This window comes from Arachis ipaensis, chromosome B8, assembly GCF_059453495.1.
Source record: "Arachis ipaensis isolate K30076 ecotype BB chromosome B8, ASM5945349v1, whole genome shotgun sequence".
Classification (NCBI taxonomy): domain Eukaryota; kingdom Viridiplantae; phylum Streptophyta; class Magnoliopsida; order Fabales; family Fabaceae; genus Arachis; species Arachis ipaensis.
This window is the reverse complement of record NC_142443.1, coordinates 108,515,915-108,538,843: the sequence shown is the minus strand read 5'-3', so window position 1 is coordinate 108,538,843 and position 22,929 is coordinate 108,515,915. Positions and strand designations below refer to the sequence as shown.

General features: G+C 37.2%; 1 non-coding gene across 1 annotated transcript; it reads right to left on the bottom strand.

Annotated features, from left to right (window-relative positions):
• Positions 1–3,596: 3,596 nt before the first annotated feature.
• LOC148549190 (small nucleolar RNA R71) lies at positions 3,597–3,704 on the bottom strand. The gene has a single exon (XR_015898288.1). It is a non-coding gene; the product is annotated as a small nucleolar RNA R71 (small nucleolar RNA).
• Between the last annotated feature and the right edge of the window lie 19,225 nt (positions 3,705–22,929).

The following is a 22,929-nucleotide window of genomic DNA, read 5'->3' as shown; positions in this document are numbered from 1 at the left end:
CCGGAAGTGGATTTATACATCAAATACTTACTCATGTAAACCCTAGTAGCTAGTTTATTATAAATAGGACCTCTTACTATTGTATTAGACATCCTGGATTGTATTTTGATCCTGTGATCACGTTTTGGAGGCTGGCCTCTCGGCCATGCCTGGACCTTTCACTTATGTATTTTCATACGGTAGAGTTTCTACACTCCATAGATTAAGGTGTGGAGCTCTGCTGTTCCTCAAAGATTAATGCAAAGTACTACTGTTTTCTATTCAATTCTTCTTATTTCTCTTTTAAGATATCCATTTGCACCCAAGAACGTGATGAAGATGATGATTATGTGTGACGCTCATCATCCTTCTCCCTTATGAACGCGTGCCTGACAAACACTTCTGTTCTACATGAATTAAGCTAGAATGAGTATCTCGTAGATCTCCTAACCAGAATCTTCGTGGCGTAAGCTAGAATGATGGCGGCATTCAAGAGAATCCGGAAAGTCTAAACCTTGTCTGTGGTATTCCGAGTAGGATTCAATGATTGAATGACTGTGACGAGCTTTAAACTCGCGAGTGCTGGGCGTTAGTGACAGACGCAAAAGGAGGGTGAATCCTATTCCAGCATGATCGAGAACCGACAGATGAATAGCCGTGCCGTGACAGGGTGCGTGAGCATATTATTCACTGAGAGGAGGGGATGTAGCCACTGACAACGGTGATGCCCTTGCATACAGCCAGCCATGGAAAGGAGTAAGACAGATTGGATGAAGATAGCAGGAAAGCAGAGGTTCAGAGGAACGAAAAGCAACTCCATTCGCTTATCTGAAATTCCTACCAATGATTTACATAAGTATCTCTATCTCTATTTTATTATATAATATTCGAAAACACCATTATCACTTTATATCCGCCTGACTGAGATTTGCAAGGTGACCATAGCTTGCTTCATACCAACAATCTCCGTGGGATTCGACCCTTACTCACGTAAGGTATTACTTGGACGACCCAGTGCACTTGCTGGTTAGTTGTATCGAAGTTGTGACAATTATGAATTAAGATCAGAGCACCAAGCTTTGGAGCCATTACCAGGATTTGTTCGAGCCTGGAGATCACAATTTCGTGCACCAAGTTTTTGGCGCCGTTGCCGGGGATTGTTCGTGTATGGACAACTGACGGTTCATCTTGTTGCTCAGATTGGGTAACTTTCTTTTCGTTTTCTTTTTAAAAATTTTTCAAAAATATTTCAAAACTTTTCTCATCTGTTTTCGAAAAAATTAAAAATGTTTTCAAAAATTTATTCAGAATTTTTAAGAATGAATTCTAGTGTTTCATGAAGCATGAGAAGCCTGGCTGGCTGTAAAGCCATGTCTAAATTCTTTTGGACTAAGGCTTCCAAACCATCAGAGGCAAGTTACATACTTGAAAAATGATGTGCAGCAATTTATTATCAAGAGCAATATACTCTGGTGTTACATACTGAAGCTTGGCTGGCCATTGGCCATGTCTAGTGTTTTGGACTGGAGCTTTCTTTGAAAGCTTGGCTGGCTAGTGAGCCATGTCTAATTCCTGGACTGAAGCTTTAGACTAAGAATGCAAGATTCCTGGAATTCATATTAAAAATTTTGGAATCCTTATTTTTCTTTTTTTAATTAATTTTTCAAAAAAAATCCAAAAAAATTTAGAAAATCATAAAAATCAAAAATATTTTTCTGTTTCTTGTTTGAGTCTTGAGTCATGTTATAAGTTTGGTGTCAATTGCATGTGCATCTTGCATTTTTCGAAAATATCATGCATTCATGGTGTTCTTCATGATCTTCAAGTTGTTCTTGGTAAGTCTTCTTGTTTGATCTTGATGATTTTTTGTTTTGTGTCTTTTCATGTTTATCATATGCATTCTTGAATTCTTAGTGCGTAAGCATTAAATAATTCTAAGTTTGGTGTCTTGCATGTTTTCTTTGCATTAAAAATTTTTCAAAAATATGTTCTTGATGTTCATCATGACATTCATAGTGTTCTTGGTGTTCATCTTGACATTCATAGCATTCTTGCATGCATCACATGTTTTGATCTAAAAATTTCATGCATTGCATCTTTTTAGTGTTTTTCTCTTGCATCATAAAAATTCAAAAATCAAAAAAATATCTTTCCCTTTTTCTCTCATCAAATTCGAAAATTTGGATTGACTTTTTCAAAAAATTTTAAAATCAAATTGTTTCTCATAAGTCAAATCAAATTTTCAATTTGAAAATCTTATCTTTTTCAAAATCCTTTTCAAAAATCAAATCTTTTTCCAAATTCTTAGTTATTTTCGAAAATTCCAAAAATATTTTTCAAAAATCTTTTTTCTTATTTTTATACCAAATTTTCGAAAATAACATAGTCAATTAATGTTTTGATTCAAAAATTTGAAGTTTGTTACTTGCTTGTTAAGAAAGATTCAAACTTTAAGTTCTAGAATCATATCTTGTGATTTCTTATGAATCAAGTCATTAATTGTGATTTTAAAAATCAAATCTTTTTCAAAACTAATTTCAATCATATCTCTTCAAAAATATCTTCTTATCTTATCTTTTTCAAAAATATCTTTTCAAAATATCTTTTCTAACTTCCTAACTTCTTATCCTTTCAAAATTTGTTTCAACTAACTAACTAACTTTTTGTTTGTTTCTTAACTTTTTCAAAACCACCTAACTAATTCTCTCTCTCTAATTTTCGAAAATATCTCCCCCTTTTTCAAAAATTTCTTTTTAATTAACTAATTATTTTTATTTTTATTTTTGAAAAAAAAAATTTTCGAAAAAAAATATACTAAACATTTTTCAAAAACCATTTTTCAAAAATCACTAACTCTTTTTCAAAAATATTTTCGAAAATTCCCCCTCTCCCATCTTATTCTATTTATTCATTCATATCCTAACATCTCATCTCACATCTCTAGCCTCCTCACAGTTGTGTTTCTTCCATTATATTACATTCTTTGTCTCCCCCTCTTCTTCTACTCACACAGGGATCCCTATACTGTGGAATAAAGGATCTCTATTATTATTATTATTTTTCTGTGCCTTCTTCTTTGTCATATGAGCAGGAGCAAGGATAAGAACACTCTTGTGGAAGCAGATCCAGAACCTGAAAGGACTCTGAAGAGAAAATTAAGAGAAGCTAAAATACAACAATCCAGAGATAACCTTTCAGAAATTTTCGAACAGGCAGAGGAGATGGCAGCCGAAAATAATAATAATGTAAGGAAGATGCTTGGTGACTTTACTGCACCTAATTCCAATTTACATGGAAGAAGCATCTCCATTCCTGCCATTGGAGCAAACAACTTTGAGCTAAAACCTCAATTAGTTTCTCTGATGCAGCAGAACTGCAAGTTTCACGAACTTCCATCTGAAGATCCTTTTCAGTTCTTAACTGAATTCTTGCAGATATGTGATACTGTAAAGACTAATAGAGTAGATCCTGAAGTCTACAGGCTCATGCTTTTCCCTTTTGCTGTAAGAGACAGAGCTAGATTATGGTTGGATTCTCAACCCAAAGACAGCCTGAACTCTTGGGATAAGCTGGTCACGGCTTTCTTAGCCAAGTACTTTCCTCCTCAAAAGCTGAGCAAGCTTAGAGCTGATGTTCAAACCTTCAGACAGAAAGAAGGTGAATCTCTCTATGAAGCTTGGGAAAGATACAAACAGTTGACCAAAAAGTGTCCTTCTGACATGCTTTCAGAATGGACCATCCTGGATATATTCTATGATGGTTTATCTGAGCTATCAAAGATGTCACTGGACACTTCTGCAGGTGGATCCATTCACCTAAAGAAAACGCCTGCAGAAGCTCAAGAACTCATTGACATGGTTGCTAATAACCAGTTCATGTACACTTCTGAAAGGAATCCTGTGAATAATGGGACGCCTATGAAGAAGGGAGTTCTTGAGGTTGATACTCTGAATGCCATATTGGCTCAGAATAAAATATTGACTCAGCAAGTCAATATGATCTCTCAGAGTCTGCATGGAATGCAAGCTGCATCCAACAGTACTCAAGAGGCTTCTCCTGAAGAAGAAGCTTATGATCCTGAGAACCCTGCAATAGCAGAGGTAAATTATTTAGGTGAACCTTATGGAAACACCTATAACTCAACATGGAGAAATCATCCAAATTTCTCATGGAATGATCAAAAGCCTCAACAAGGCTTTAATAATGGTGGAAGAAACAGGTTTAGCAATAGCAAGCCTTTTCCATCATCAACTCAGCAACAGACAGAGAACTCTGAACAAAATGCTTCTAATTTAGCAAACTTAGTCTCTGATCTATCTAAGGCCACTGTAAGTTTCATGAATGAAACAAGATCTTCTATTAGAAATCTGGAAGCACAAGTGGGTCAGCTGAGTAAAAGGATCATTGAAATCCCTCCTAGTACTCTCCCAAGCAATACAGAAGAGAATCCAAAAGGAGAAGGCAAGGCCATTGACATAAGCGCCATGGCCGAACCTGTGAGGAGAGGAGAGGACGTGAATCCCAAGGAGGAAGACCTCCTGGGACGTCCAGTGGTCAATAAGGAGCTTCCCTCTGAGGAACCAAAGGACTCTGAGGCTCATCTAGAGACCATAAAGATTCCATTGAACCTCCTTATACCCTTCATGAGCTCTGATGAGTATTCCTCTTCTGAAGAGAATGAGAATGTCACTGAAGAGCAAACTGCCAAGTTTCTTGGTGCAATCATGAAGCTGAATGCCAAATTGTTTGGCATTGATGCTTGGGAAGTTGAACCTCCCTTGTTCATCAATGAACTAAGTGATCTGGATCAACTGACATTGCCTCAGAAGAGACAGGATCCTGGAAAGTTCATAATACCCTATACCATAGGCACCATGATCTTTAAGGCTCTGTGTGACCTTTGTTCAGGGATAAACCTCATGCCCCTCTCTGTAATAGAGAAACTGGGAATCTATGGGGTGCAAGCTGCTAAAATCTCACTGGAGATGGCAGACAGCTCAAGAAGACAGGCTTATGGACAAGTAGAAGATGTATTAGTAACTGTTGAGGGCCTTTACATACCTACTGATTTCATAGTCCTGGACACTGGAAAGGAAGAGGATGAATCCATCATCCTAGGAAGACCTTTCCTGGCCACAGCAAGAGCTGTGATTGATGTTGACAGAGGTGAAATAGTCCTTCAATGGAATGAGAACTCCCTTGTATTCAAAACTCAAGGATCTACCTCTGCAACCATAGAGAGGAAGCTTGAAAAGCTTCTCTCAAAGCAGAGTCAACCAGAGCCCCCACAGTCAAACTCTAAGTTTGGTGTTGGGAGGCCACAACCAAACTCTAAGTTTGGTGTTGAACTCCCATATCCAAACTCTAAGTTTGGTGTTGGAGAGTCTCAACAAAGCTCTGCACATCTGCGAGGCTCCATGAGAGCCCACTGTCAAGCTATTGACATTAAAGAAGCGCTTGTTGGGAGGCAACCCAATGTTTATCTAATTCTTATTTTTATTGTTTTTCATGTTTTCTTAGGTTCATGATCATGTGGAGTCACAAAATAAATATAAAAATTGAAAACGGAATCAAAAACAGCAGAAGAAAAATCACACCCTGGAGGAGCATCTGTCTGGCGTTCAAACGCCAGAACAGAGCATAGTTCTGGCGCTGAACGCCCAGAATGGGAGCATCCTGGCGCTGAACGCCCAGAACAAGCATGGTTCTGGCGTTCAACGCCAGAAATGGCAGCAAAGGGGCGTTGAACGCCCAAAAGGGGCACCAACCTGGCGCTGAACGCCCAGAGTTGTGTGCAAGGGCATTTTACACGCCTAAATTGGTGCAGGGATGTAAATGCCTTGACACCTTAGGATCTGTGGACCCCACAGGATCATCTCAGGATCTGTGGACCCCACAGGATCCCCACCTACCTCATCATCTCTCTTTCCATTCATGATCATCCCTTCTTTTTTTTTTTCCATTTACCACTCACATCCATACACCCACTACCTTCAAAAATTCAATATCTCTCTCCCACCCAATCCCACCCATATGGCCAAATACACACTCCCATCCATCTCCTCCATATCTTCTTATTCTTCTATTCTTTCTTCTTTTGCTCGAGGGCGAGCAACATTCTAAGTTTGGTGTGGTAAAAGCATAGCTTTTTTGTTTTTTCCATAACCATTGATGGCACCTAAGGCCAGAGAAACCTCTAGAAAGAGGAAAAGGAAGACAAAAGCTTCCATCAAGGGTCTATAGCTCAGTGGTAGAACATTTGACTGCAAATCAAGAGATCCCTGAGATACCTCAAGGGATACATTTTCTTCCACACAATTATTGGAAGCAACTAAGGGTGGAACATCAAGAGCACTCCATCATCCTTCATGAAATCAGAGAAGATCTAAAAGCAATGAAGGAGGAGCAGCCAAGGCAAGGAAGAGACATAGAAGAGCTCAAGGACATCACTAAGGTGGACTCATTCCTTGTTCTTACTTTCTCTGTTTTTCGTTTTCTATGTTATGTGCTTATCTATGTTTGTGTCTTCATTACATGATCATTAGTAGTTAGTAACTTTGTCTTAAATTTATGAATGTCCTATGAATCCATCACCTCTCTTAAATAAAAACTGTTTTAATTTAAAAGAACAAGAAGTACATGAGTTTCGAATTTATCCTTGAACTTAGTTTAATTATATTGATGTGGTGACAGTGCTTCTTATTTTCTGAATGTATGCTTGAACAGTGCATATGTCTTTTAAAATTGTTGTTTAAGAATGTTAAATATGTTGGCTCTTGAAAGAATGATGACTAGGAGACATGTTATTTGATAATCTGAAAAATCATAAAAATGATTCTTGAAGCAAGAAAAAGCAGCAAAGAACAAAGCTTGCAGAAAAAAAAAATAAGCGAAAAAAAAATAGAAAGAAAAAGAAAAAGCAAGCAGAAAAAGTCAATAACCCTTAAAACCAAAAGGCAAGGGCAAATAAAAAGGATCCCAAGGCTTTGAGCATCAGTGGATAGGAGGGCCTAAAGGAATAAAATCCTGGTCTAAGCGGCTAAACCAAGCTGTCCCTAACCATGTGCTTGTGGCGTGTAGGTGTCAAGTGAAAACTTGAGACTGAGCGGTTAAAGTCAAGGTCCAAAGCAAAAGAAGAGTGTGCTTAAGAACCCTGGACACCTCTAATTGGGGACTTTAGCAAAGCTGAGTCACAATCTGAAAAGGTTCACCCAATTATGTGTCTGTGGCATTTATGTATCCGGTGGTAATACTGGAAAACAAAGTGCTTAGGGCCACGGCCAAGACTCATAAAGAAGCTGTGTTCAAGAATCATCATACTGAACTAGGAGAATCAATAACACTATCTGAACTCTGAGTTCCTATAGATGCCAATCATTCTGAACCTCAATGGATAAAGTGAGATGCCAAAACTATTCAAGAGGCAAAAAGCTATAAGTCCCGCTCATATGATTGGAGCTATGTTTCATTGATAGTTTGGAATTTATAGTATATTCTCTTCTTTTTATCCTATTTGATTTTCAGTTGCTTGGGGACAAGCAACAATTTAAGTTTGGTGTTGTGATGAGCGGATAATTTATACGCTTTTTGGCATTGTTTTTAGTATGTTTTTAGTAGGATCTAGTTACTTTTAGGGATGTTTTCCTTAGTTTTTATGTTAAATTCACATTTCTGGACTTTACTATGAGTTTTTGTGTTTTTCTGTAATTTCAGGTATTTTCTGGCTGAAATTGAGGGACTTGAGCAGAAATCAGATTCAGAGGTTGAAAAAGGACTGCTGATGCTGTTGGATTCTGACCTCCCTGCACTCAAAGTAGATTTTCTGGAGATACCGAACTCGAAATGGCGCGCTTCCAATTGCGTTGGAAAGTAGACATCCAGGGCTTTCCAGCAATATATAATAGTCCATACTTTGGCCAAGAATTGATGACGTAAACTGGCGTTCAACGCCAGCCTTCTGCCCAAATCTGGCGTCCAGCGCCAGAAAAGGATCCAAAACCAGAGTTGAACGCCCAAACTGGCACAGAAACTGGCGTTCAACTCCACAAATGGCCTCTGCACGTGCTACACTTCAGCTCAGCCCAAACATACACCAAGTGGGCCCCGGAAGTGGATTTATACATCAAATACTTACTCATGTAAACCCTAGTAGCTAGTTTATTATAAATAGGACCTCTTACTATTGTATTAGGCATCCTGGATTGTATTTTGATCCTGTGATCACGTTTTGGGGGCTGGCCTCTCGGCCATGCCTGGACCTTTCACTTATGTATTTTCATACGGTAGAGTTTCTACACTCCATAGATTAAGGTGTGGAGCTCTGCTGTTCCTCAAAGATTAATGCAAAGTACTACTGTTTTCTATTCAATTCTTCTTATTTCTCTTCTAAGATATCCATTCGCACCCAAGAACGTGATGAAGGTGATGATTATGTGTGACGCTCATCATCCTTCTCCCTTATGAACGCGTGCCTGACAAACACTTCTGTTCTACATGAATTAAGCTAGAATGAGTATCTCGTAGATCTCCTAACCAGAATCTTCGTGGCGTAAGCTAGAATGATGGCGGCATTCAAGAGAATCCGGAAAGTCTAAACCTTGTCTGTGGTATTTCGAGTAGGATTCAATGATTGAATGACTGTGACGAGCTTCAAACTCGCGAGTGCTGGGCGTTAGTGACAGACGCAAAAAGAGGGTGAATCCTATTCCAGCATGATCGAGAACCGACAGATGAATAGCCGTGCCGTGACAGGGTGCGTGAGCATATTATTCAATGAGAGAAGGGGATGTAGCCACTGACAACGGTGATGCCCTTGCATACAGCCAGCCATGGAAAGGAGTAAGACAGATTGGATGAAGATAGCAGGAAAGCAGAGGTTCAGAGGAACGAAAAGCATCTCCATTCGCTTATCTGAAATTCCTACCAATGATTTACATAAGTATCTCTATCTCTATTTTATTATATAATATTCGAAAACACCATTATCACTTTATATCCGCCTGACTGAGATTTGCAAGGTGACCATAGCTTGCTTCATACCAACAATCTCCGTGGGATTCGACCCTTACTCACGTAAGGTATTACTTGGACGACCCAGTGCACTTGCTGGTTAGTTGTATCGAAGTTGTGACAATTATGAATTAAGATCAGAGCACCAAGCTTTGGAGCCATTACCAGGATTTGTTCGAGCCTGGAGATCACAATTTCGTGCACCAATGACCAGCGAGAAGCGACGCGGCCGCATGGACAACGCGATCACGCGGAGAAGAGCAAATCGCAGTGACGCGGCTGCATGGATGACGCGACCGCGCGGTATGGAATAGCACGAGTGACGCGGCCGCATGGATGACGCGACCGCGTGGCAAAGCAGAACGCCGAATGACGCGTCCGCATGAGCGACGCGATCGCGTGACATGCACGATCTGCATAATCTGCTGAATCGCTGGGGGCAATTTCGGGCCCCATTTTGACCCAGTTTTTGGCCCAGAAAAGTATACTAGAGCCAGAGAACATGCAGAAACCAGAAAGATCATTCATTCCGTATAGTTTTAGTTTTTAGATCTAGTTCTACTCCTCCTCTAGGTTTTCTCTCTACACATTCATAGTTTTTAGGATTAGTTATTTTCTCGTTATCTTTGCATTGGGATATTGAGAAGAGTTATTGCCTCATCAAGACTTCGACATTCTAGTTCGTTCTCTTCACTTGTCTTTTACTCTTCCATGTTCCTTAATTTACTTAATTTTACTATTGGATTATTTTAGCATTTATTAATACAAGAATCACTTTTATTTTAAATTAATCTTTTGAGCATTATTTATCATGTCTTTCTTTAATTCCCTTTCTTACGTTATGAATTTTACATTTACAATGAGCGAGTAGTCCCCTAACTTGATGGGGAGTCGATGAAAGGAATCCTTGAGTTGGAATGCTCAAGAGAAAGATTGTAATTGGGTTTATTGTTGGATTGCTCTCTAGTCACTAACACCAATCCTCCCAAGAGTGGATTGGAACCTGTGAATAGAACAGCATTCCAACTTGTTTGACTTTCCCTTACTAAGTAAGGGACAACTAAACACAATAAATCTCAATTGTCAATTAATCTTGAGAGTACTGCAACAAGGATAGGGCTTCCATCTAATCAACTCCCAGTCAAGGCTTTTATTTATATTTATATACATTCTCTAATTTAATTTTCTGTCATTCAACTCAAACCTTTTTGAAAACCTTCTGATTAATAAAATAGCACACTTTCCTGCAACTCGTTGGGAGACGACCTGGGATTCATACTCCCAGTATTTTAATTTTAATTTCTGTGACACCCCTTTTTAAATTGATAAGCGGATTTCTGGTTGGTTGAGAACTATACTGGCAACGCATAATCTATAATCATTCTTAACTCGCCAATTTCTGCTCGCATCAGCGGCACAGCCTCCAGCAGCGGCTCGACAGTGATGGTGATGGAGTGGCTCAATGGCAGCAGAAGCATCTCCTAGCTCTAATCGCAACACCTTTTATTTTTGTCTCATTCTCGTGCTCTCTCCTTTCTCAATGACGGTGACGATGACCTAGCAGTATCGGCGGAGTGCAACGAAGACAAGGCACCCCTCTTCCTCTCCTTGGCCACGCATTTTCTCTCTCTTTGCAACCTCCGTCTCTCTCTTCAAAGCCCAAGCCTGCAGCTGGGACGATGACGGCGACGGCCCTTGATAGCGACGAAGGTAACTCCCTCCTCCCTCTTTTGTTCGTGCTCGAGGTGATGCGGTGGTCACGGCTCTGGGTAGAAACGACGGCATCTCCTTCGGTCGATCTCTCCCTCCCGCATGCGTGTCTCTTACCCTCTAGTTCTGATTTCTGATGGCGATGGCGGCTCCAAACCTCGCTGGCGCCGTCCTTTCTTCCTCGTTCTCTCTTTTGCGTGTGAGAGTGGGGTGGGAGTGAGTGCGGCTGAGAGTGTGTCTTATGTTTAGGAGAGGGTGAATAGCGACTAGGTTAGAGATGTGAGGGGGTGTGTGTGTCAATTAGGCTTAGGATTTTTAGAAATAGGTAAAAAGAGTAAGGGTATAATAGATATTTAGATAAAATTAAAGGGTAGAGTAGTAATTGAAAACCAAATATAACTCAATATAATTATCTTTAAGAGTATTATTTATTTATCAACTTAAAAATTTTTATCAAATAAGTACTCTAATTTAAAATTAGGGATAAATAAATTAATTTTCTGTTAGTTTATAAAATTGAACTAAATTCTATGTATTCGAATTAAATTATAAAATTTTCACTAATTTTAATTACCTATATCTTGATTGTAATTAAGCAAAATATCTAATTAAATAAAATAAGATTCTTAATAAAATTAAACTTATTATCATAAAAATTTAATTTAAACACCTTCAATAAAATAATTTATATAATAAAAGCTTAATTTAAGAAGATAAAGCATAACTAATCCATAATTAAATTTTTCGAAAATAAGGGGTGTTATACACATATTTCATGAAAGTTACAAAATCAATGATGATTAACCCTTCACTTTATTACTTTACCAACTTCCTCGTTTTAGAGGATCTAAATTCTAGCCTTTCATATAACATTAGTAGAGTAAACTACTAATCCGTCCCCTGTCCCTTTTCATGAAGGACAACGTGATCTCTGGCAGAATAAGAGCCACTTCGGTCCTTGTCCTTCATCTCCGTGAGACAATACGGTCCTTCTGTGAGTTTTGCCGTTAAACACTAACAGAAGTCGTTGATCTGGCACGTTAAGCTGGTGAGACAAACATTAAATATCAACGTGGATGGTTAGAAAAGGACAGGGACCGATTTGTCCCAAAACTCAAATTAGTCAGGGGTCTATTTGCCCATAAATTTAGACAAAACGACGTTTTAACGCCAAATTGGTGAGAGGCCTATTTGTTAGGGACCTATTTATTATAAAATATTTTGATACAATATTTTTCAAATTATTTTTTCATTATATTAATATTTTTTTCAATAAATTCTTAAATGTATAGTATAATAAGTAAAAACTAATTAATAAATTATTCAAATTTAAAAATATGATTTGTTATAGAACTAAATAAATAATTTTCAATAAAATTTTTAAATATATAAATAATGAAATTGAAATACAGTTAATAAATTAGTAATAATAATCCTGTGATATATTATTAGTTTTATGATCTAGATAATTTAAACAATAAAGTAAAAATTAAAAAATACATTATTTAATATATATGTGATATAATAATAATAATAATAATAATAATAATAATAATAATAATATTTAAAAGTTTCATTATTTATATATATACCCATATATAAAGTGATCATCACTTAAATATAACAAAAAAAAAAAAAAACCAAATCAACGAAAATTGAATAACAAAATAAACCTCAAATCTAGTCCACCAATTAGCCTAGAAGCAAAATTATGTAAAAATACAATTTTTATTTTTATTTTAATATTTTAATAATCTCGCTAAATTATGTGTCAAATGGTTCTTATAATTGATTTATTAGGAGGTTGATTATGGCACATAAAATTTTTTAATTTTTTGAGATTAGAAGATAATAAGTCATTATTTCATATTCGTAAGCTTAAAAAAATATAAAGAGAATTTGAAAGAATAAAAAAAGATATAAAATTAAATAAATAAGTAAAAATAAAAATAAAAAAATTGATAATTAAGAGAAAAACATATTTATTTGTGAGATATTAAAAAATTTGATAAGTGTCAATTTTATAAAGTTAGGAGGATAATTAGGTTTATTATTTAATTCTCAACATCATTTCTCATTTATTTAATATATATACTAATGTATCAAGAAATATTAATTAGTTTATATTTATTATAGCATAAAATAAAAAATTATTTTATCTATTTCTTGTTTCTTAAGAACATATGTTAAGACTATAAATTAAAAATTTTTAATTAAAAATACAAAAAATTTAAATTTTTAATGTATTTATTTTATATTTATTAAATAAAAAAATTTAAAAAATTCTACTAATGATAAATTTATAATGTGTCTTTTAAGGCGCATATTAGCAAACCATATAAAAATTTATTAGAAAAAATATTAATATAATAAATATCACAAAGATAAAAAAAATTAATTTAAAAAAATATTGTATTAAAATATTTTTAGAATAAATAAGTTCCTTACAAATAAATTCTTGACCATTTTAAAATTAAAACGACGTCATTTTATATAAATAAGTAAAGATAAACATATCTCTGATCAATTTGAATTTATAGATAAATAATTCATGTGTTTTTTTATCTATCTCACCAATTTAAGGTGTTAGATCTGTAATTTTTATTAGTATTTAACAATAAACTACACAGAAAAATCACAGTATCTCACAGATATCAGAAACAAGGCAAAGTATTTGATGGAGCTCTCTATGAGAGTTCCATTGGATGGAATGCTCTAAAATATTTATGAATTTGCCCCCAACTCATCATCTTATTGTTAACAAAATTTTAAGAAATTTAAAATGAGTCTCGCTAAGGAGACAATGAAATATCTCCACAATACTTACAATGGACTGTTTGTTTGACCCAACATAAATTAAACGTGAAAACCAATTTATATTTTTAACCTAATTTCAAAAATTCCATTTAAATTTATTTTATCTCTAACCATCTAATCCCTAATTTAATTTTCTCTTTACCCTTGTGTTGTTCCCCGACGGCAGTCCTTTTGCATCCAACCTTCCCGACCCCTGACCATCCCACCACCGCATCTCTATAAGCCCCGACCAGACCTCTGCGACGGGTCCTCCGACAGTGCCAACTGGCCACCCGCAATGCACCCTCCCTCAGCCCATGTTCCGGGAACCCGCAGTGCACCCTCCCTCAACGCCGTTTCGGAAACCAGCCACGCACCTTCCAACAGCGCCGTTTCGGAACCCATCCACGCACCTTCCGACAGTTCCGAGCAGAACTCTGCGGTTCTACCTCCATCTGCACCGGTCCGTAACACAGCGGCCAACCGTTCATCAGCGCCGTACCAGACCTTCGGGGCTCACACTCCAGCAGTGCAGTACTAGACCCGCGGCTCACCCTCCGACGCGCTCCTCTTTCGCCGTTAGCAGAACTCAGTGTCGTTGGCCCATGTTTTCCGTTGCGGGTGTTGCAGCTACGATCCCCAGACGCCTGACGTTGTCAACAAACAACCGGAGGTTAGTGGGTTGTTTTTTGTTATGCGCTTATAACTGTTCTTGTTGCTAATAGTTTCACAAGCAATGAATCTTGTTGAGGTGTTTGATTGTTGATGGTAAAGAAATCAATGGTTGTAATTCCAGTATTCCACTGAACCGGATCGTGTATAAAGAGTTGTTGTTGTAGATGTTTGATTTTGATATAATATTTGCACAGGAAAGTTTGCAAAAATTTTGTTACTATTTGGATGGTTATTATAGAATATTTTTGGATGGTTGTTTTCTATTAAACAGAATGGGATTTGGTTTTAAAAAGTTTTTAACTTGTTTTATTCAAGTGCCTTTTTATGAGTTGTTTGTTTTTAACCAACTAAGCAAAGTTTCTTAGTCCCTTTAAAGTTGCATTGAATTAATGTAAATGTATATATGGTCCTCTAGTCAAGCTACGTCCTCAATTAGTAAATAAATTAGGTATAAGATTGTTTTTCTCTTTTCTGATACTTTAATAATTTTTGTTTACTATAATATTAGATGTATGCCTGATTTTACTGTTGTTGGTAATTCATCTTAAACATGATCTGTACTGTACAAATCGGATGGTGATTTTTTCAGCTTATGGATGGTTGGATTTTATCAAAGTGACTCATGTATAGAATTTATTTCATGGCTGGCTTGTTTGGATCAGGTGATATGTGGGGGGGGTTTCTTTTTTTTTTCAAGAATGCAAATGTGAACATGACGTTATAGCGGGTTCCATCCTCCGATATCCATTCCTAGATTGACGTGAAACAGATGTCTAATTTCTTGTTTTCATGCTTGCTGTTTCTGTTTCTTTTAGTTGTATATGCAATGAATGTTGTTGAGATGTTTGATTGTTCATAGTGATGATCTTCGTTGCTGCAATTTCAGTATATTGGAACGTGTAGATTAAGTTGTTGGTGTAGATAGTTACAAGTGATTTAATCTTAGCACGGGAAGGATCTCTTAATTTTGGTTTAAATAACATAGTATTTTACCCTTGGGGTGTGCACAGTTGCATGCAACGTGACGTAAATTAGTTGACCAATGTTGATGTGTAGTTGCATCTAATTAGATGGTTACTTTAGCATGTTTTCGGATGGTTGGTTTTTAATATATGGACTTTTTTCGGTTTTATAAAGGTTCTAGCTTGATTGACTGAGGTGGGATTTGACGTGTCGATTTATGGTTGGTTTCTAGTTAACCTACTATGCCCAAAATCTGAGTCACATTCATGATTCCGTCAACTACATCAAATGTATATATGCTTATCAAGGCGAACTAGGTATTGCATCAGTCAATCAATTATAAGTAAGTTGTCTTTTTTACTTTGATGGTAATTCGATATATCATTGTTGCATTGGTATTAGATGTATGATTTTTTTTTGGTATTCGCTGCTAACACGATGTACACATGCTAAGATAAATTACATGTCGGATGGTTAGTTTTCCAGGCAATTGGATAGTTGTTTTTCGTAATGGGGATTGCTATTTTGATTTGATTGTAGTGACCGCATGTTTTTAAAAGGTAATGCTTAAAGAGTCTCTGTTTTCTACGTAAACTAGTGTATATATGGTGCTGAAAGCGGGTTCTAGTCTTAGATATTCAGTCCTGAGGTTTACTGAAACGGATGGTTACTTTAATTCATTTTGTGGTGGTTATTTTTTGCTGTAGCCATTGTTGTTTGGTGCTAACATGTTGTTGTGCTGTGTGATTCTTATTTACCTTGCTAATTGTTGTGTTTATAATTGGTTGATTCGGTCTCTAAGTCCAGTTAAATTCTTGCTGAAGATTTCCTTTCTCTACATGGGGTTGCTATTTTTTTTATTAGCAGCTGGAATGAATACAATTTTTATGTCTCATGTTGTTATAATTTTTCTTACTTGATTATAAACTGAAAAGAAGATTCAATTGGATTGTAGAGAACCTATTGCATGAGTATTTATTCACGACGATCCAATCATACATTCTCCTATAGTCCAAGCTATAAATCAGATGGATAAAAAGGAAGTGAGATCACCATTCATGGCCCCGAGCACGAGGACGTTGATACAACGTGCGGAAGGATTACCAAAAGGGAGAAAAAAGTAGCATAGTTATGATAACGTACCTGATAAGATTTGAATATTTACCTTATTTACTGGTTAGAGTCTTAGGAATTTATTTATTATAGATTTAGATGACATTTTTGTGGTGGATCCCTTTTTTTTTTTTTTGAGAACTTATGTGAATCTGTTGGTGTAAAGGAATTCAAGCATGACACCAACGAAAGTAAAAAACGACCATCTATTTTTCTTATGAAAGTAACCATCTAGATACATGGTGAACCGAACATCCGGTATACTATTTCTTAGTACAGGAATATCTCTTTTGTATTTCAAGGTAACATTACATGAATCTGATAAGTGTTGACTTCATTATCACTTTTCTTGACCCAATATACTATAAATCGTTTTGAGTACTTGCTACAGTTTACAAGGGGTGAATACTCGAAAACAACCATCCACGTATACAGTAACAATAAACATCCAATTTCATACATAAATGAACATCCAATACATCTAAGTAAAGATAAACACGTAACTACTATCTAAAGTGACCAGCAGGATACCGAATGAAATTAATCAAGCTCCTTATACAAAAAAGCATCGAAACTTATATAGATTAAATTGGTTCATTAAAATTAATCAAGTCTAGTTTCTTGCAACAATTACGATCACACTTTTGCAACTCCGCACAACTAACCAGCAAGTGCACTGGGTCGTCCAAGTAATACCTTACGTGAGTAAGGGTCGATCCCACGGAGATTGTCGGCTTGAAGCAAGCTATGGTTATCTTGTAACTCTTAGTCAGGATATCAATAATTCTCAGATTTAATTGTAAAAAGTAAAAGAACATGAAATAAATACTTGTTATGTAGTAATGAAGAACAGGTTGAGGCTTTAGAGATGCTTTGTCTTCTGAATCTCTGCTTTCCTACTATCTTCTTCTTCATGCACGCAAGGCTCCTTCCATGGCAATCTTTATGTTGGGCATCACCGTTGGCAATGGCTACTTCCCGTCCTCTCAGTGAAAACGTTCCAAATGCGCTGTCACCGCACGGCTAATCATCTGTCGGTTCTCGATCATGCTGGAATAGGATCCATTGAGACTTTTGCGTCTGTCACACGCCCAACAATCGCGAGTTTGAAGCTCGTCACAGCCATCCCTTCCCAGATCCTACTCAGAATACCACAGACAAGGTTTAGACGTTCCGGATCTCAGGAATGGCCGCCAATAATTCTAGCTTATACCACGAAGACTCTAATCTGAATCATGAGGCTAAGAGATATGCATTCAATCTAAGGTAGAACGGAGGTGGTTGTCAGGCACGCGTTCATAGGTGAGAATGATGATGAGTGTCACGGATCATCACATTCATCAGGTTGAAGTGTGAATGAATATCTTAGAATAGAAGCAAGCGTGATAGAATGGAAAACAGTAGTAATTGCATTAATTCATGAAGAACAACAGAGCTCCTCACCCCCAACAATGGGGTTTAGAGACTCATGCCGTAGAGAATACAATAAGAAACCTGTAAAGTGTCATGAGGTACAAGATGAATCACTAAAAGTAGTTTTTATAGTAAACTGGTGACCTAGGGTTACAAAAAATGAGTAAGTTAGGGTGTTTAGTGTAAAAATTCACTTCCGGGGCCCACTTGGTGTGTTCTTGGGTTGAGCATTGAAGCTTTCATGTGTAGAGACTTTTCTTGGAGTTAAACGCCAGCTTTTGTGCCAGTTTGGGCGTTTAACTCCAATTTTTATGCCAGTTCCGGCGTTAAACGCCAGAATTCTTAAGCTGACTTGGAACGCCTGTTTGGACCATCAAATCTCGGGCAAAATATGGACTATCATATATTTCTGGAAAGCCCAAGATGTCTACTTTCCAACGCAATTGAGAGCGCACCAATTGGGGTTCTATAGCTCCAGAAAATCTACTTTGAGTGCAGGGAGGTCAGAATCCAACAGCATCTGCCGTCCTTTTTCAGCCTATGAAGATTTTTGCTCAGGTCCCTCAATTTCAGCCAGAAAATACCTGAAATCATAGAAAAACACACAAAATCATAGTAAAGTCCAGAAACGTGAATTTTAAATAAAAACTAATAAAAATATAATAAAAACTAATTAAAATATACTAAAAACATACTAAAAATAATGCCAAAAAGCGTATAAATTATCCGCTCATCACAACACCAAACTTAAATTGTTGCTTGTCCCCAAGCAACTGAAAATCAAATAGGATAAAAAGAAGAGAATATACAATGAATTCCAAAAACATCTATGAAGATCAGTATTAATTAGATGAGCGGGGCTTTCAGCTTTTTGCTTCTGAACAGTTTTGGCATCTCACTTTATTCCTTGAAGTTTAGAATGATTGGCATCTATAGGAACTCAGAATCCAGATAGTGTTATTGATTCTTCTAGTTAAGTATGTTGATTCTTGAACACAGCTACTTTATGAGTCTTGGCTGTGGCCCTAAGCACTTTGTTTTCCAGTATTACCACCAGATACATAAATGCCACAGACACATAACTGGGTGAACCTTTTTAGATTGTGATTCAGCTTTGCTAGAGTCCCCAATTAGAGGTGTCCAGGGTTCTTAAGCACACTCTTCTTTTTGCTTTGGACCTCAACTTTAACCGCTCAGTCTCAAGTTTTCACTTGACACCTTCACGCCACAAGCACATGGTTAGGAACAGCTTGGTTTAGCCGCTTAGGCCATGATTTTATTCCTGTGGGCCCTCCTATCCACTGATGCTCAAAGCCTTGGATCCTTTTTATCACCCTTGCCTTTTGGTTTAAAGGGGTATTGGCTTTTTCTACTTGCTTTTCTTTTTCTTTCTTTTTCTTTTCTCTTTTTTTTTCGCCTCTTCTTTTTTTTTTCTGCAAGCTTTTCACTGCTTTTTCTTGCTTCAAGAATCAATTTTATGATTTTTCAGATCATCAGATAACATTTCTCCTTTTCCCATCATTCTTTCAAGAGCCAACAATTTTAACATTCATAAACAATCAAATTCAAAAATATGCACTGTTCAAGCATTCGTTCAGAAAACAATAGTATTGCCACCACATCAAAATAATTAAACTGTTTTAAAATTCGAAATTCATGTACTTTTTTTTCAATTAAAAATACTTTTTATTTAAGAAAGGTGATGGATTCATAGGACATTCATAGCTTTAAGACATAAACTTTAAATTTTTATTGACTATGGAATAAAAATAAGACTCAAAAATAAATATAAGCGCAAACCCATAGAAGACAGAAAATTAAAAGCAGAAGAATAAATGACTCTTAAAATAGACTCTTAATAATAAAGGTTATCACAGAGTTAGGACTCAACAACCTTGATTTTGAGGAGTGGATGCTCCCTCAATCTGTGGGGTGCTTGGTCCTTCAAGGGAGAGCTTCTGGCACTTCAGCTCCTGTAGCTCACGCCCCTGCTTCTCCTGTTCCTTCAGCAGTTTGCAGAGCATGCAGTTTTGATTCTGCTGTTCTTCCTTACGTTGTTCCATATCTTCTTGCAGCTTGGTAACAGATGCTTCTAGGCGGGTCCAGTAGTCAATTTCAGGAATTTCTGGGAGGAACTCCTGCGTCCTCCTTTTGATGGAGTTGTCTTGCACTTGTCCTTCCATTGACTTCTTGGTGATTGGGTGTTCGATTGGGATGAATTCATCTACTCCCATCCTCACCCCAGCATCTTTACATAGCAGAGAAATTAAGCTTGGGTAGGCCAGTTTGGCTTCAGTGGAGTTCTTGTTTGCAATTGTGTAAATCTCACAAGAAATCAGATGATGAATCTCCACTTCTTTTCCAAGCATAATACAATGAATCATCACTGCTCTTTTGACGGTGACCTCAGAGCGGTTGCTAGTGGGCAATATAGAACGCCCAATGAAGTCCAACCAGCCTCTTGCAACTAGTTTGAGATCTCCCCTCTTGAGTTGGTTTAGGACACCTTTTGAATTGGTTATCCACTTAGTTCCAGGGAGGCATATGTCCTCTAGAACTTGATCCAACCCCTTATCTACTCTTACCATTCTCCTATTAAAGGATTCTGGATCATCTTGTAGTTGAGGCAATTTGAAGATCTCTCTTATTTTGTCCAGATGGAAGTAAATAAGCCTCCCTCTGACCATGGTTCAGTAGGTATGAAAGGCGGTTCCAGTTATTCTCTGCTTATCTGTCAGCCACAGATTTGAGTAGAATTCCTGAACCATGTTTCTTCTAACCTTTGTCTCAGGATTGGCTAGAATTTCCCATCCTATGTTTCGAATTTGCTCTTGGATCTCCGGATATTCATCCTCTTTCAGATTGAATTTAACTTCCGGGATCACTGACCTCAGACCCATTATTTTGTGGTAATGGTCTGCATGTTCTTTGGTTAAGAACCTCTCTTGATTCCAAAGACTCTTTGGAGTATTCTTTTTCTTGCCTCTTGATTTGGTTTATTTTCCCTTAGGTGCCATGATCTTGTTGAGTCTTAGCTCAGTGATCACGGAAAAACACACCAAACTTAGAGGTTTGCTTTCCCTCAAGCAAAGGAGAGAGAGGAGAAGAGGCAAATTTGAATGGTGTAGAGGAAGGGATGGTCGAATGTATATTTATAGGAGGAGGGGAGGGATTTCGAAAAATTTGAAAGAGATATGACATAGAGATATGATTGATGGAAGAAAATAAAATCATGATATGAAAAAGATGAGATTTGTAATTGAAAAAGATATAAAGATGTTAAATCTGAAAATTTGGTTATGCATCTAAGAATTAAAAGATGATATGATGAGTTGAAAATGATTTGGAAAGAAATTAAGAAGATAATTGAGTTTTTGAAGAAGATTTGGGAAGGATTTGAAAGAAAATTGAAAAGAGATTTAGAAAATGTTTGAATTTTTGAAAATTGAAGGTGAATAATGAAAGTTTGAAACATGTTTATGCAGAAAAGTATGAATCAAAACATGAAAATTTGAAAAAATTTGAAGTTGGAAACAAAATCTCATCCCCCTGCCTTTCTGGCGTTAAACTCCCAGAATGGTATCCATTCTGGCGTTAAACGCCAGAAACCCCTTTATCACTGGGCATTTTGCTGAACACCCAGGATGCTGCAATTCTGGCGTTAAACGTCCAGAATGGTACCCATTCTGGCGTTTAACGCCTAAAATGCCCTTTACTGGCGTTTTCTTGCCAGCAAGCTCCTTTTCTCTGCTTTTTGCACTGAATCCTTCTGTAACTCTGTGAATTCCTTCAATTTTGATGATTAACCTTTGAAGAAAAATGTATATCAAACTTCTACAAGTATTAATTAAGACAAATAACTTGCTAATGGCTGGGTTGCCTCTCAGCAAGCGCTTCTTTATTATCTTTAGCTGGACCTTTACTGAGCTTCATTCAAGCCTCAGTTTTGAGCATTCTTGCTCAAAATTGCTTTCAAGATAATGTTTGATTCTCTGTCCATTAACAATAAACTTTTTGTCAGAATCAATATCTTGAAGCTCAACATAACCATATGGTGACACTCCTGTGATCACATATGGTCCCCTCCACCGGGATTTTAATTTCCCAGGAAATAATCTGAACCTAGAGTTGAACAGCAGAACTTTTTGTCCTGGCTCAAAGACTTTGGATGACAATTTCTTGTCATGCTACTTTTTTGCTTTTTCCTTATAAATTTTTGCATTTTCAAAAGCATTGAGTCTGAACTCCTCTAGCTCATTTAGCTGGAGCAATCTTTTCTCACCAGCTAACTTAGCATCCATGTTTAGGAATCTGATTGCCCAGTAGGCTTTATGTTCCAGTTCCACGGGCAGATGACAGGCCTTGCCATACACAAGCTGGTTTGGGGAGGTTCCTATAGGAGTCTTGAATGCTGTTCTGTATGCCCACAGAGCATCATCCAAGCTCTTTGCCCAATCCTTTCTACGGGCAATTACAGTCCGTTCCAGGATTCTCTTTAATTCTCTGTTAGAGACTTCAGCCTGCCCATTTGTCTGTGGATGATATGGAGTTGCTACTTTGTGGCTAATTCCATATCAAACTATAGCAGAGTAAAGCTATTTATTGCAGAAATGGGTGCCCCCATCACTGATTAGTATTCTGGGAACACTAAATCTGCTGAAAATATGTTTCTGAAGGAACTTCAGCACAATCTTGGTATCATTAGTGGGTGTGGCAATTGCTTCCACCCATTTAGATACATAGTCTACTGCCACCAGAATGTAAGTGTTTGAGTATGATGGTGGGAAATGACCCATGAAGTCAATACCCCATACATCAAATAACTCAATCTCTAAGATCCCTTGTTGAGGCATGGCATAACCATTAGGCAAGTTACCAGCTCTTTGGCAACTGTCACAGTTACGCACAAATTCTCGGGCATCTCTATAGAGAGTAGCCCAATAGAAGCCACATTGGAGGACTTTAGTGGCTGTTCGCTCACTTCCGAAATGTCCTCCATACTGTTATCCATGGCAATGCCACAGGATCTTTTGTGCCTACTCTCTAGGGATGCATCTGCGGATCATTCCGTCTGCGCATCTCTTAAAGAGATATGGTTCATCCCATAAGTAGTACTTTGCATCAGAAATTAGTTTTTTCTTTTGCACCCTGTTGTACTCCTGGGGTATGAACCTCACAACTTTATAATTTGCAATGTCTGCAAACCATGGTTCTTCCTGAATGGCAAAAAGTTGCTCATCCGGAAAGGTCTCAGAGATCTCAGTAGGAGGG